This window comes from Puma concolor, chromosome A2 (genome assembly GCF_028749965.1).
Source record: "Puma concolor isolate L17-30 chromosome A2, mPumCon1.1.hap2, whole genome shotgun sequence".
Classification (NCBI taxonomy): Eukaryota; Metazoa; Chordata; class Mammalia; order Carnivora; family Felidae; genus Puma; species Puma concolor.
This window is the reverse complement of record NC_141668.1, coordinates 102,136,106-102,152,904: the sequence shown is the minus strand read 5'-3', so window position 1 is coordinate 102,152,904 and position 16,799 is coordinate 102,136,106. Positions and strand designations below refer to the sequence as shown.

General features: G+C 36.7%; 1 long non-coding RNA gene across 5 annotated transcripts; it reads right to left on the bottom strand.

Moving 5' to 3' along the window:
• Nucleotides 1-3,640: 3,640 nt before the first annotated feature.
• Nucleotides 3,641-16,410, bottom strand: LOC147583374 (uncharacterized). Of its 5 annotated transcripts, XR_015248149.1 has the most exons (7): nucleotides 16,331-16,410; nucleotides 15,952-16,092; nucleotides 11,608-11,806; nucleotides 9,736-9,893; nucleotides 9,132-9,209; nucleotides 6,194-6,580; nucleotides 3,641-3,833 (listed from the first exon to the last, which is right to left on the bottom strand). It is a non-coding gene; the product is annotated as an uncharacterized LOC147583374 (long non-coding RNA). The 5 variants fall into 5 exon arrangements; XR_015248147.1 differs by having other exon boundaries at nucleotides 3,641-6,580; XR_015248148.1 differs by lacking the exon at nucleotides 9,132-9,209 and having other exon boundaries at nucleotides 3,641-6,580.
• Between the last annotated feature and the right edge of the window lie 389 nt (nucleotides 16,411-16,799).

Below are 16,799 nucleotides of genomic sequence, written 5' to 3'. Positions count from 1 at the left end.
AATGCCCTGCTTTCTCCTGCTGAAGAACCTCAACTAATCCTTCCTTTAATTCTCCTGTCCAGGATTCTGGCACAACAGGATGTGAAATGCTGCTAGCGTTACACTCCGCTTTGAGATTTTTTTACTCTCCTCAAGTATCCCAAACTGAATTCGGGTGATAGTTTACTTTCCATAAAAAAATGTCTGTGGACCTCGAAGAAGAAGGGAATGTGTCCTTTAGTTTATCATACTGATACTGCTATTTTGGGGGATGCTTTGGCAAATATTGGGGAGATTCTTTCTTCCTTATAGAGTGTTAATTATTTAATTTCTATAACTTTAAGCAAAGAAGTCAGAAATATAAAAGACAAATATTGTCAATATTTATTTTATTCTAAGAAAGTCCCATATGTGCTACTCAAAATAAAAACAATTGGAAGATATTGCACCCATCTTTGAAGACGGACCTTTCTTTCCATATCGTCAACACAAAATGAAACTTTTAGAATTTCTTTAAAAAAGTAAGAGTCTTATTTGAGCCCAATTTAGGACAGCTGCCCAGGATACATAATCTTCCCAGCAAAGAGCACTCCAGCAAAGCAACATTTGCCATAGGGTTAAATATCCTTTTTACATAAGAAGTTGCAAATTATTAGACAAAGGAAATTTCAGACAGTTGCAGACCTTACATTTCTAGTATATGCAGGGCTGTATGACTTTAATCTAATGGGAACCAGGGAAGTTTCTTCCTTTTTCTTATCTGTTGTGTGATTTTCTTTAATGAGGCAGACGTACATGGTGTGCATAGGGCAGAAATAGAAGCCTGTGCTTTGAGGTTTTGCCGAGTCATTTTGACCTTGGTGAAGGATAAAGTATAGCTTCCCTAGAAGCCCAGAGCAGGGCCTACAAACACTGCAAGCTGAGAATTTCCTTTCTCAATATGAACTCAAAGTTCTCAACAATGAAGGGTCATATTAGGAAGGGTACTAAGAGAGGCCTTCAGTCACATTTATGTTCCAAATGGATGACGTGATTATTTCTCCTGTCTAGCCATGGTGGATGACGAGGTTAATAATACCACCTACCCCATCTTCCTCTGAAGCCTGGTGTCATGTCAAGTTTCTCTATTCTCATAGATGAAAGTACCAAGAAGGCATAATTTCTCAGGGCAGAGACCAACATATCTCACTTAGCAGAAGAATTCTTACTTCTCTTCCTGTCACTGCTCCTTTGGGGACTAGAAAGAACCAGCACATGTGGATATATTATATCAAGATTAATGGGAATTGAACAAGTACGTACTTTTCCAGTTGAAGTAAACCTTGTTAAAATGTTATTGCCAAGCATTTTGATCGAAGTGGCAGGAATTTCCAAGAGTGTCCTGATGGGAGAGAATTATCTTTCTAAAGTTCACTTCTCTGAACATCACACTGCTTTAATTGGCCCACAGAGTAAAAATATGTCTTCAAGCTTCACTATTAGCTTACTTGACCTGGCAGGATTTTGCCCTGCTGAACTTACCTCTATCGTGTCACAAAATCTTCTTCTAAACATACAAAATATTTTCCATCAGTTTACTAAAATTTCCAAAACTCTATACTTTTTACAACTTGTTTATCTTTACTTTGACTTTTTTCTAGAAGCCTAGCAAGTGAGTGCTCATTCATCTGGAATTCAGAGAGGTATAACACAACTGGAAGCATATTTTCACTCATGTATGTTTTAGGATACATCCCTCCTCCATATTTCACATACATAAACAATACAGGTTAAGTGTATTCCTACTCTTAGACCTATCCTTATGTTTTGTGATATTGTAATTTTTTTGCTGTGTGTCTTAAAAAATTGGGAATTTCTAAAGAGCAGGAATACATTTTTTTTTTCAACTTTGAAAATACTTAGAGATACCTAGCACCAAAAGTTTAGATACGCACTTTGGAGAATTTATTTTTGTTCCTATTATATAATTTCACCTCAAATATCTTTATTAAAGTTAAAAGCATTTTTAGACAAGTTGTAATCTTCTTTGTTAACCCACTCAGTTAAATACCCTTCCATCTTTCAATATGGCCTAATGTATCCTGGATTTAGTGTATCCTTCCATATGAAAAAAATTCCAGATGTTTATTGCCTTTACATAAACACACACATACACACACACACACACACACACACATACAAGTAAACTTCAAGTTCTCTAAGTTCTGTAAGTAAACTTTGTCCACAGATGCACAGAGTCATGTAGAAGAATGTTCTATATGGATAAACATACATGAAAACAAGTGTTTGGAAGATGGACTGGAATTACGCACACTGAACACACAAAAAAATGGGTGGCAACGAAACAAGGTCAATGCAACATGTTAGGAAACAATGAAGAATAATTCATAATGTAATAAAAGGAGGAACATTATATAAAATAATAATTCAATGATGCAGTGCATTGTGGGGTAAAATCACCTCCTGATTTTATGCTGTAACCACTACGCTCCTGATTTCTTTCTCTAACCACACCTAAAAAACAAAGAAGATTTAATTTGTCTAGATGTTTTGATTCTGACAAATCTAAAATTATAAAAAAAAAAAAATTAGATATGCCAGACTTTACATTTCATGCATGTTAGATACAATTCCAAAAATATTTTCAAATTAATATTATATAGTGTTGTTTACAGCAAAAATGCTCTATAAAATATAACAACGCATCAATATAACTAGGAAGAATTAAAACGTGAAAGGGTGATTAAAACGCATGCGCAAAGACTGATGGGTAGGAAAACAAGGACATTAGCATTTAGGGCCGTTCAGTATTTCAGCTGTCTGTTTTAACAATATGCAAATATATAGCAGTAATTTTACCATTTTTCTCAAAGGAAAACGGTCCTACTTTGTATTCTTAATAAACACAAACTCATTTTCTCTTACCCTTGAAACAAGAGTGTGCTAATCTCAGTCATCATCATTATCATCATAATAATCCTTTTACATTCCTGTGGAGTCTACAGGGTGCACTCGGTTGAGAGAAGGTGTGCTTGTAGAGAAGTGTGAAATTAGAGAGCATTAAAAACACATGACCAATACCCTTAAGCATTTCTTTCCTGGACTAGATAAAACAGAAGCAAACGTGTCAATATCATATAGCTGCTTTCTGCACAGTCTGTAATGAAGTTTTCGTACTCCTTCCTCCCCTACCTATTCCAGGGTCCCCCCGTACTCAGTGAAACCAAACACGGATCAAAGTTCTAAGTTGCGAGACCTGCCATGAGTTACCGGAGAAATGACAAAAATCGCAAAACTGAGGTAACCTCAGAAAAGGTCTCTCCAGGATTGCTCATCCTAGAGTCCAGAAAATGAGGGTCACGTTTGTGTCATGGGCACTTCCTGGGACTCTGGTGTGCTGAGCCCATTACGCAGGCCATCTCATGTAACTCTGACTCCCACAGCAGCCATTAGAGACTGTTACTACTGTCATTTCCATTTTGTTATGAAACTAAAGTTTAGAGAAGTTAAGTACAATTGATCTGGTCATAGAACTGGTAACTAGTAACTACCAAGGTCAAAAGGACACTTGTCTATTTGCCTCCAGAGTAAACACTCTAAATTTTTACACCAAAATGAAGAACATGATGAGCGATGAAATTACTTATCAGTGTAAGCCATATCAGAAGCCAGCGCTATAATAGTTTTTATTACAAAGGATGTGGTTTATTGGCTGCAATGTAATAAACAGAATGTAATAAACTCTAAGTCCATCATCTGCTACAATGCTCATTAATTACTGTATTGGTTATGCATAAATATCTTCAATGAAACAAATGAGAAACTCAGGAAAGCCAATTCTCCACAATATTTTCCTGAAAATGGAAACAGAAATAACTCTTAACTTATTCCAAAAGGGAAACAGTACCCTGATACCAAAACAATGCAGAGATATTACAACAAAAGTATAGATCAATATTTCTTATGAACATAGCTTTAAAATTGCTCAAAAATATTAGCAAATTGAAACTAACAACACATAAAAAGAATTATACAGCACAACCAAGTTGGATTTTTCCAGATATTCAAATCTGGTTCAAAATTTGAATATCAATTAATGTAATTCATCATATCAACAGACTAGAGAAAACCCATATGACCATATCAATAGACGGAGAAAAAATATTTGACAGACGTTAACAGCCATTAATGATGAAAACTCTCAGTAAAGTAGGAATGGACGGGACCTTCTTCAATTTGATAAAGAATATCTATACAAAAACTACATCTAACATCATACTTAATGCAGAGAAACTACATGCTTTTCGTACAAGTTCGGGAACCGCTCTGTGAAAGAAATTGCTAAGAGAATTAAAAGAACCCACGGACAGGGAGAAAATATTTCCAAGACACACATCTAAAAGATTTGTATCCAAAATAATCAAAAAACATTTACAGGTCAACATTAGGGAAACAAAGCAAACATGAAAAAGTGGGCAAAAGATATTAACATGTTCCAGGGGTGCCTAGGTGTCTCAGTCCGTTGAGTGTCCGACTTCAGCTCAGGTCTATGATCTGGTGTTCATGGGTTCAAACCCTACGCTGACAGCTCGGAGCCTGGAGCCTGCTTCAGATTCTGTGTCTCCCTCTCTCGCTGCCCCTCCCCTGCTCCCGCTTTGTTTCTCTCTGGCTCTCAAAAAATAAAATAAAACGTTAAAAAAATTTTAAAAAAGATTTAACATATTCCTTACCAAATATATGTGGATGGAAAATAAGCGTATGGAAAAATGTTCAGCATCATCTGTCATTAGGATATTACAAACTAAACTAAAATATCACTACATGCCTATCGGAATGGCTAGAAGCCAAAATACTGACAACACCAAATTCCAGCAAGGAATGTGGAGCAGGAGAACTCTGATTCACTGCTGACAGAAATATGAAACGGTACAGATATTTTAGAAAGCACTTTGGCAGTTTCTTACAATTCTAAATTTAGTCTTATCATATGACCCCACACATCATTCCTAGGTATTTAGCCAAATGAATTAAAAATATACGTTTATATATTTTATATGTTTGTATATTATGTATAAACATGCCTATTAATATTTATAGCTGCTATATTCACCGTTGCCAAAAAGTGGAAGCAGCTAAAATTCCCTTTGATGGGTAAATGAATAAACAAACTGGGTTGTATTCATACAATGGAATATTATTCAGTGATAAAAAGAAATGAGCTCTCATGCCATGACAAAACATGGAAGGACCTTAAATGTGCATTGCTATGGGAAAGCAGCTAGTGTGAAAGGGTTGCATATGGTATGATTCTAATTATATGACATTCTAGAAAAGACTAACTGTGAAGACAGTAAAAAGCTATTGACAGGAAGGATGAAGAGATGAAACCTTGGGGATTTTTAGGGCAGGGAAACTGTTCTATATGATACTGTAATGGTAGATACATGACATTATGCATTTCTAAACACCCACAGTGTAACACAAAGAATGAAACTTAATGAAATGGATTTTAGTTAAAAAATGATGCATAGAGGGGCGCCTGGGTGGCTCAGTCGGTTAAGCATCTGCCTTCGGCTCAGGTCATGATCTCACAGTCCGTGAGTTCAAGCCTCACATCAGGCTCTGCGCTGACAACTCAGAGCGTGGAGCCTGCTTCGGATTCTGTGACTTCCTCTCTCTCTGCCCCTCTCCCATGGTCTCTCTCTCTCTCTCAAAAGTAAAACAAACATTAAAAAATTTTTAAAAATAATGTATAGAAATACGTGAAGGGTATTAAGAGTACACTTTCCATTACCACTGACTAATGTACAGAATTGTTGAATCACTATATTATACACCTGAAATTAATATAACACTGTATATTAATTATACTGGAATTTAAGGATAATAAAAATAAATTAATTAAAAGAAAAAAGAATAATGTATAAACATCAGTTCATCAGTTATAATAAATTAACCACACTAATGTGAGATATTAAGAATAGGGGAACTTTGTGGGGGTGAGAAGGGTCATACAGGAACTTCATGCTCAATTTTTCTACAAAATTAACACTGCTGCAAAAATTAAAAAAAATACTAAAAATGAAGAACTCATATTATGACATGATTAGTTAGTTAATTTTCTGAAAGCCATGTAGCAAGTTGGGGGAACACTACAATGCTATGTTCCCACCTGCTCCGTTAACCAAGGGCTAATAGCTAAGCGTGAGCTTACTCAGGTTAAAGAGCTCCACGTTCCTCCATATTCTTGCTGCTTACTCTGACCAGTTCTTGGGGCCCATTCTTCTCTGGTTTTTTAGGGCAAAGCATCGCATGGTACTTCAATGATCCATGTTCATATATCGGAAGACTAGATCTCTGCTTAGTACAAGCACATAACATCAATGCTTTCAATTCCAGAATCCTCTATTGCTTTCACTAATTTTCCTACTGTACTAGAACTACTTCTCAAGGATATACAGTTGTGAGAGGACTCAGCCACTTGTCAGTATAATCTATTTGCTTGTTCAAATTTCCATGTATTGCTGGATCTTATATGTTTGTTTCCATGCTTGGGTCCACTGTCTGGAATTCCAAAGTATCCTGAAAATGTATAATTACCCTGAAAAAAATAGATTTATATTTATTTACATATAAATAAAATATATTTATATACAGTATATATAAATTTATATATAGTATATGTAAAGTATCCTGAAAATGTATGAGTATCCTGAAAAAAATATATACATAATATATATAATAGAATAATATATAATATATAAAAATAGATTTATATTTATTTACTTATAAATTTAATATATATTTATATGTAAATAAATAAATATATTTATATTTATTTACATATAAATATATGTAAATATTTATGTATATAATATATACTTATATGTAAATAAATATATTAATATAAATTTATATGTAAATAAATATATTTATATATGATTTATATATAATTTTCATGTATAATATATTTATATATAATTTCAATATATATTTATTTATATACAAATATTTACTTTATATTTTTTAAAAATTAATAATAAATATTAAATAAGTTTATTTATATATAAATATATATATATTTATATATATATAAATGTATATTTAACTTATATATAAACTATATAATTTATATTTAATTTATATATATTACATGTATATATACATATATAATATTATACATATATGTATAATATATGTAATATTATACATATATATAATATATATAATATTATACATAATATATATATAATACATAAAGACTAGGAGCTGGTATAAGCTGGGGACAGCAGAAGGACTCCAGGACACCCAGTGCAGGTCCCACTGGGGATGTCAGCATGGAGGATACAACAAGTCCCACAAACCCTGCCCCCGCAAACAGTGCCCTCTGTCCTCTCTGACATCTTGGCCTTCTAGTTTGCAACTGGTCTGGCCTGTTGGTTCCCTGAGCTCAAAAAGGAAGAAGGGTTCCAAGCGAATTGCCTAACACATGATCATTTTATTCATTTCCCTAGTTATTGAGTTCCTCATAGCGTCCGGGGTTCTAGAGGGGTCACCTCTTGCAACAGCCATCCTAACACCTAGTGTTAGAGCTTCTAGGTCCATCCTTCCCTTACCTCTGTGCACCAGGCTGCCTGCCATTTGCACAGTGCTATTTATCTGGGTCTGGATCTGGGCTCCAAAGTGGGCTATACTGTTTATAAATATTTGGGTCCTCATTATAAGCCAGTTGCTTTTTATAATTCAGCCCTGCTCCCTTGCATGACCTCTGAACTGGCTTCTCTTGGGGATTGGGGCCTTGGGGCTGGATTTGTCCATAGATGAGCATGAGCCTCGGTGCCAGCTGCCACTTGGGAAAGAGCTGGAAGCAGGAGTCAAGTCCCCAAGTTCCTCAGATCCCACACACCCTGCTCATTGGCTACATGGTTCTGGTCCCAGGATCCCAGGAGATGGCTCTTCCTGGGAATTCTCAATCCATGGAAGTCAGTGGACACTGGTGGAGGAAGCTTGGGCCTGGGCTGGGAATGCAGCACCCTCTCCCGACCCTCAGGTCCAGAGCTCGCCCTGGGCTCTAGGGGCCTTCTCAGTACTGTTGGCTTGCTGAAAGGAGATAAGGACACTAAGGACCCCGTAGTGCTGCTTTCCCCGAAAATTGTGTGGCTTTTATAACTTTCTAAATAAAAGTACAGAGAATAAAACTAGAGTTCGATTTTTGGTATGTGTTCAATTTTTTATTTTAATAAAAGTAGGCTATGCACAACGCATGCAGTGCTCGCGTCTGAACTAATACAAGAGGCAATTGCCAATGGCTACAGTGATTTGAGGTTCAGTCTTTACATTCAGCAAGGTTTTTTTTAATTTATTTTTTTAATGTTTATTTATTTTTGAGAGAGAAAGAGACAGAGTGTGAGTGGGGGAGGGGCAGAGAGAGAAGGAGACACAGAAACTGAAGCAGGCTCCAGGCTCCGAGCTGTCAGCACAGAGCCCGATGCAGGGCTCAAACCCACTAACTGCCAAATCATTACCTGAACCGATGTTGGTCGTTCAACAAACTGAGCCACACTACCCAGGCTCCCATACATTCAGCAAGTTTAAATCCATTATGTGTTTTTTGACACCTTATTTGCGAACAGAAAATACTACTTGCTGATAAATTGTTAAGATCCACTCAATTTAATTAATATTTGAGAGGCACTAAAACTCCCATCTCTCTCTTTCTATACACACACACACACACACACACACACACACACACATGCACACAAACACACATACACACACATGAAGATAGAAAATGATAGGTATTAGATGAGAGGCTGATAGAAACAGATTATTGCTATGTTGCCACTCTTGATATGGTTTTCCTATTTTTATAGACTTAGCATATTGTTAGTTTCAGGTAGCTCCAAGTAGTAGAAAAAAAAATTGGGGTGGAGAAGGTAAGAGCAAATAGAACTTCCCCTCCACTCCCCAGAACACCTCCAAAGGTCATGCAATGTACAAGTGACACAACATGGACATTCACAGGGAAACTTAATAGTTGAATCATGTGTGTTGAATTATGATATTGGGGAAACTTACAGGACACACAGTTGGATAAGAGAAGATTTTAGGATGTTAAGGACCTGTGACACCATGTTGGAAACACTTACACTGAAGATTAGAGAAGAGGAACGTGGCACTCTTTGAAACACAAGGTTTCACTGGGGAAAGAGAACTTGGAATGATCCCTAAATATGATAAAGAAGTAAGTTTTAACAATGTGGACTACCAAAATGTAAGAACTTTGGTGTAAATCCAATAGACAATTGAAGTTTTAATTTAGAAAAACAGCTGTTTATAAAAAGTAAATCTTTATCAGATTTGCACAATAATGACTGAATATTGTCAACTGTCCATAACATCAGTCCATAAATTAGGAGGACGCTGGAAAATGTTCAAACGGAATTTGTTGTGGAAAACAGTGTTTGAATTTAGGGAAAAGGAAATTATCAGATGGTGAGGATTTGGACTTCCCCTTGTGTTTTTGTTTTCACTCCTAATCTTTACTGATATTTTCAGAGAATAAAATTATAAAAGTTGAAATTCAAATACATAACCAAAAACAAAAATTTTAAAGGAAGATATTTAATATGCATTGATTCATTATTACTTTTCAATTACTTTTGTGTCATACAAATTCCAAGGTACAACAAGTATATGAAAATTGAGTAGATGAATAAAATCTATCCATAGTGTTAGCATGAGAAAACTCACATAGGATGTAATAATATGCGATGATAATTTTACTGAACAAATCTGAACGTTGAGAAATATTAACATCTGCAGTTATATTGACGGATGTATCCTGGAGGTGATATTATATTCTCTGACTGCTGTTCACATGGTTTCATAAATACATATATCCCTGAAAACTTGGAAATAAAAAAAAATAAGATTTCCTTCTGATAATTGAATGACAGAACATGCAAATAATTGAATCATAAATATTTACATTTAGCTTACGAAGACAGAGTGGTTTACAGGCCAGAGCAAAACCAGTGTATAATCTAACTGACAAGGTAGAGGAGTAATATGCCAGTTAGAGGAGAGAATATTGTCAGCTTGGAAAACAAAGAACAATTGAAATAGACGCAACTCAGAAAAACACCTTCTTGGGAAGATGTTGCTCTTGAAAATCAGACACCAATATTCCCTCTCCTTCAATATCCATGTTGAGTATACCATGATATCTGATTTTGTTAATATTATGTTATACATCTTTAAACCATGTAAAAATAGTCTTTTTAGCAAGCTCAGCACTGATTGTCTCTCTGCGTTGTATTTCCAAGGAGAGAATATATTCGCCAGGTCACTATAAAAATGGTTACCTGCCAATCTTTTCAACTTTTAATTGAAAAGCTCATCGATTGACAGAAGTTTATATCGTTTTATTTAATGGAATTTCAACATCATGAATCATGGATTCACTGGAATGCAGTGAATTCACTTACTATATTTTAGAAGACCACAAGACAAGTAGCCCAGATAGTATTACTCCTGGTAACTCACCTAAAACATTGTTTCTAAATTTCTACAAAACCCATTGCGTATATCTGATGGATAGTTTGGATTGGCAGGCCATGGTACACAATAAAATGGAGAATTGTTCCAAAGCAATTGAATCCAAATCCATGTAACTTCACGAGGAAAGGGCATTAATCAACTGAATTGACTATAGAATATATTTCGTCAAGTTCTAATAAAATCACTACAATATCAGATGCAACATGAAACACACAGTCCATCATCCATTCAAGTTCACTAATATAAAATCCCACATAGAGCTGTAGATATGATCAATAATGCCTGCAGAGCCTGGGATGGAGAATATTAAATCTAATGTTATTCTCTAGATTACAGGTCTTGATGACACACTTGGGAAATGTGTTTTATTTAATATTAATAATTCCCTCAAATATTTGCTCTTTCAGGGACATATTACTTTTGCAGTTTTATCAGACTATTCAGGGAGAAAAATATATTAAGATTAAAGATATGCTGGAAGTAATAACATTTTCATAAATCTGATTTATAAATCTCATAAAACCTGGAAATACACCCTTAGTTTTTGCCATATCATTTATAGATAGCTATGTTATTTTGAACGAAAATTGTATAGTCTCATTCATCCCTAATGTTGTTGTTGTTGTTGTTGTTGTTTTTAATCAACCGTTTTGAGTAGTAAAATTTTATGTTTCTAGATGGCTCCATTAGTATCTAATGTGCCTCTGAAAGTCTATTTCAAATATTAGGATTTGGCATTTTCTGAAATTCACTTGTGCCTTTTAAACGTTGAAACTTAAAACTATACATGTTTCTGTAGAACGGCACCAAATCCTAGAGGAGAAAATGGTGAGCAGTAGAGTTGAAGATTTTGTCATTGTTCAGAAATCAGTCTTGATGTTTCTTACTGCTCAAGGCCCTTTGCTGGATACGTGAGACATCCCACATAAGCGTTCTGAACCTGAGCTATCGCCTTATGTGGACCACTTGGTATGAACACAGTCCGTACCCACCAGTGTGCTCTAAATCCCATTGGCCAATGACCTCATGGAGGTGCTGATTTTGTGCTTTTCATAAACTAACCTTTATTAGGAATGATACGCTTGGGGCGCCTGGGTGGCTGAGTCGGTTGAGCGTCCGAGGTCGGCTCAGGTCATGATCTCGCGGTCCGTGAGTTCGAGCCCCGCGTCGGGCTCTGTGCTGACAGCTCCGAGCCTGGAGCCTGTTTCAGATTCTGTGTCTCCCTCTCTCCGACCCTCCCCCATTCATGCTCTGTCTCTCCCTGTCTCAAAAATAAATAAAACGTTAAAAAAAATTAAAAAAAAAAAAGAATGCCATGTATTGTTATAGGGCCCAGGGATGCAAAGTGACTAAGAGAGACTGATTCTCTTCTCTCAAAGAACGGAGAGTTTGGTGGCACAGATTGTTATGCCTTAACACAAAAACAAAAACAAGGACAAAAGCAGAGCTTGTCAGCAATAAAGGCAAGCATACTAAGAATAAAATCAGGGCAAAATTCTATTTTCTTCCTAGACATAAACAAGCAGAAAAAATAAACATACAAAAAGGCCCCCATGAACTGGTAAAAAGGGAATATTCTGAGACTAAAATATCATCCACGGGATCAAAAATACCATGTCCAACTTAAAACATAGAAATAAGGCAAAAAAAAAAAAAAAAAAGCAGATAAACTTCTATATAAAGGAAATCTGTGAAATAAAAAGTATCCTCTCTGTAATAAATAAAATTCAAACTGTGTAAGAAGAACATAAAGTTTTGAAGATAAGTAATGAATCTCTTCCTCATGTAAGAAAGAAATTATCGGAGTAAAGAATGGATTATTAGAAAGAGTAGAAGTAGCAAGATAAATACGAGAAACAGGTATTCTTCTCTGAAGGCTCTAGATTTTCAAATTAACTCACCTAAAAGCTCCACCAGTAGTGAGTAAAACCCAAACCTACGAAATTTCAAACTTACCCCAAAGAGAGGTTCCAGACGTACTCAGGCATAAATCAACAAATACGGTTTAAAATCAGAAGATTTAAGGTTTCTTAATCTTAAGAAGAAGATTAATCTTAATCTGAAGAAGACTTTCAGATTTTTATTTTAAAACCCTAGATGATTAAATATAATGAAACATATACAGTTTTGTGTAGAGCATCTTATTACTAAATAATTCTATGTACTCTAGGAATGAGAAAAGTAAGAGAAAAAAACTATATATCTAATGCTCTTAGAAAAGAAGTCGGCTCACATACCCACATATTTCTGTATCTGAACTAGCTGCCTGATGAGCCAACTGGAACTCACAACTAGAGATGTAATCAGTCAGGAAACACATCAGGTAACAGAATGGGGTTCAATCCAAGCAAATATGTAACACACTTTCATAACAGTGTAAAAGTCACAAATAACCGAATATTCATAAACTAATATGTGACCATAACATTGCAATATAGATTTAAAAGCTAAATTATACTTTTTAAGTGAACATCGTGGAAGAAAGGAAGGAGAAGGCAAAAGCAAATTAAAATTTTATTTTGTGCGTGTGAAGTTCACAGGTACTGTTGTCTCCTACACGCTAGTAACTAGAGAGAAATAGTTGGATGTATGACATAAAGAGCAGGTGGAATAAAGCCACAACATAGTGGATTCAAATCATAGGAAAAGAGAATGAAGGACAAGTGGAAGTTCTCGTCTAGGCGATGTCTGACAGGCCTGTAGCTTAAATGCAGAAGACACCACAGGAAAAGGATACCAGCACCGTTTTCCTCATGTGGCCATCTGTGGGCTACACCTGCCTATAAGTACATGCTGTGTGTAGATTAGTCTGCTATTTAAGAAGTCATTATAGGGGCACCTGGGTGGCTCAGTCGGCGAAGCATCCGACTTTGGCTCAGGTCATGATCTCACGGTCTGTGAGTTCGAGCCCCGCGTCAGGCTCTGTGCTGACAGCTCAGAGCCTGGAGCCTGCTTCAGATTCTGCATCTCCCCCACTCTCAGCCCCTCCCCTACTCGTGCTCTGTCTCTCTCTGTCTCTCAAAAATAAATAAATGTAAAAAAAAATTTTAAAAAAGGAGTCATTATATACACTTGGACCATGCAAGAACATGGCAAAAAGTAATAATAAGAGGTAAAGTTCTTAGATCTGCAATATTTGCGTTCAGCATGGCATAAATAAGATGACTGAGAAAGTCAGCAGAAGTTTCTTTTTTTTTTAATGTTTATTCATTTTTGAGAGAGAGAGAGAGAGAGGGAAAGAGAAAGAGAGACAGAGTGTGAGAAGGGGAAGGGCAGAGAGAGAGGGACACAGAATCCCAAGCAGGCTCAAGGCCCTGCACTGTCAGCACAGAGTCCAACATGGGACTCAAACTCACGAAATGTGAGATCATGACCTGAACCGAAGTCAGACGCTTAATTCACTGAGTCACCCAGGTGCCCCGATGCTTATTTATTTTTGAGAGAGAGACAAAGTGTAGGCAGGAGAGGGGTAGAGAGAGAGGGAGACACAGAATCTGAAGCAGGCTCCAGGCTCTGAGCTGTCAGCACAGAGCACGACGTGGGGCTCAAACCCACGAACCATGAGATAGTGATCTGAGGCAAAGTCAGATGCTTCACCCACTGAGCCACCCAGGAACCCCAGCAGAAGCTTTCTTAAGCATGGTATGCACCTCTAGAACTTAGTGCCACCTCTGAACCATGTGTCCCCTAGCTGTCCTCTAAATTAATACCTCTGCGCCTATGATCTGATTAATCCTAAAGTTAGCAAATGGCTAAATGTTCAGTCACGAGATATGTATGTGAGTCTGACCTTCAGGGTATAATTAAGGCCTGTTCTGCATCCAACTATCCATAAATAAATAAATAAATAAATAAATAAATAAAGGAAGGAAGAAAAAGAAAAGAAAAAGCAAATGCAATGAAATGCAGAACGATTTAAAAGCCACACATGGATATCCTAATATATAAATTTTGCTATTAGCAGAAAGCAGAACTTCTCCTACTAAAAAGCATGGTGTCGGTTGTCGTCCACAAATAATGTAAGAGCATATAAAGGTGTCTAATATAAAATTAAGGAAGAAAACAGTCATACATAATTGAGTGAAAAAATGTATTATAAGACTTCTGAACATTCTGGTGCTGGGATTATAAAAAATTATATATTATTTTCTAATATGAAAGATTTTATGTATATACATTATATATGTGAAGATTACAGCTATATGTATGATTATATATATATATGTATTACATATATATATAACTCTTTGTTAAAAAAATATCCTTGTCGAGACTAGTAGGCTCTAATATGGCAACGATCCCCAGTGAGATTCACTGACTTGTTCAAACTAGAATCTCCCTATGACCTTTTCTGATCAGTCCTATTCAGTCTAGACAGCCCCCAATCCATTCTAGACAACTCCGATTACATTCTGCAGGTCGTCAGATGGCTGTAGCGAACGAAAGACAATTACTATATACCCACGGATCTTCAGGTATCAATCTTGAGAAGAATGATGTTTTAGGAGACATGTCACAAGAAATATATGCAAGGTGGTATTTTTTTTTTCACTGTAACTTCACACAACCCTTGAAAATCTATCAGTGAAAGCAGGACAGTGCGTCAGGCTTAGTACCTTAAGATAGGAGCTCTTTTCACTAGAACTTCTCACGTTTCAAATTAAGCACTACAGACCAGCTAGAATGTACATTTTTCTCGCTGCTCTGGCTTTGTCAAGTGGCCACGGCTACAGTCTGCTCCTCCCTTCATCCAGCGCCCGGCCGGCGTACAAAGGAGTATGCTCAGATTTCACAAAAACCGTGTGGATCTGTCAGGGCATTGATGTCACAGTTGTCTCCACTAACATCCCTCCACGTTAGCTGAGTGAGGAGAAATCATCAGAGCTCAATTAAGATTTTCTAGGTATTTACCTGGTGCAGGCTGGGCCGATTTTTTTTGTATGGTAGCAATCTCCAGAAAAAGTTGCATTCAGTTTCCCATCACTCTTTGATCTCATCTTGCTGTACAATGTTTGACTGTTCTCCTCACCAGAAGATACAGCCACACCTTTTCTCTCCCAGGCCCAGCAGCAAGAGGTGAGAAGGAGTTAAGGAAGGACCCAATAGATGGCGCTCATATAAACTGTGCAGCACAGAGCTTGATTCAGAATAGGATTTTAACGAACACTACTTTCCTTCATCCTTACCTACAACTTTACCCACACTGTACGTTGGATACCCTTGTTTTCCTGCCAGAGTTTAAAACCAAATGAAAACAAACAAAGCAAAAACAAAAACAAATGAGTCAAGAAGATGGCGACTAAAAAGTGAGCTCCATTACTGTTAGAGTTGCTGTAATCGTGGTTTAGGTCTGTAGCCACAGATAATTCTCAAAACGGAAACCTAGAATTAGGCCCACTTACCCACCTTATTATAGAGGGCGCTGAAAATGGAAGGCCTTCAATCCAGGGCTCAAGTTTGGTGAATCCAAATGTCGACTAATGCGGGAGAACAAGAGGGGCAAGGCTATGTCTTCCCAATTCTTCCTCAACAAAAGCTTCCTGCCTCCTGCAGTGGGGGAAAAGGATGAAAGAATGAGAGATGTATTAGAGTTGTCTGTATAAACATATCTAAAAGGGAGAGAGAGAGAGAAAGGGAGAGAGAGAGAGAGAGAGAAGGAGGGAGGGACTTAAGAGAAATGGGTTCCATTCATGTGATTATGTAGGCTAAGAAGTCCCACAGAGTGTTTTCGGCAAGCTCGTGGCCCAGGAAAGCTGGTGGTATAATTTAGTCTGATCCCAAAGACCTGAGGAGCAGGAAAGCTGATGTGTAAATCCCAAACTGAGGACAGAAAAGATAGGGTGAGATGCTTCAGCTCAAACAGTATGAGACAGGAATAAAAGGGGTACATTCTACCTTCCTCTGCTTTTTGTGCTATTTAGGACCTTGGATTGGAAGACAGCCACCCACACTAGGGGAGCAATCAACCAATTCAAATATAATCTTATCCAGAAATGCTCTCAGACACACCCAGAAATGATGTTTAGTCTGAGCACTCCAAGGCTTGTCAAGTTGACACATAAAATTTACCAGCACAAGGGAGAAAAGAGATTAAAACGTAACTATAAAGAATCTCAAAACCTGAAATCCAAATACCATTTTGTTCAGGTCTATTTTGCAATGCTCATGAGCAGTGTAGGGCCCAAATGAACCTCCAAGACTGTTGCATTCAAGCCTGAATATTCACTGCTTTCTATTTCCCATCCCAAATTATG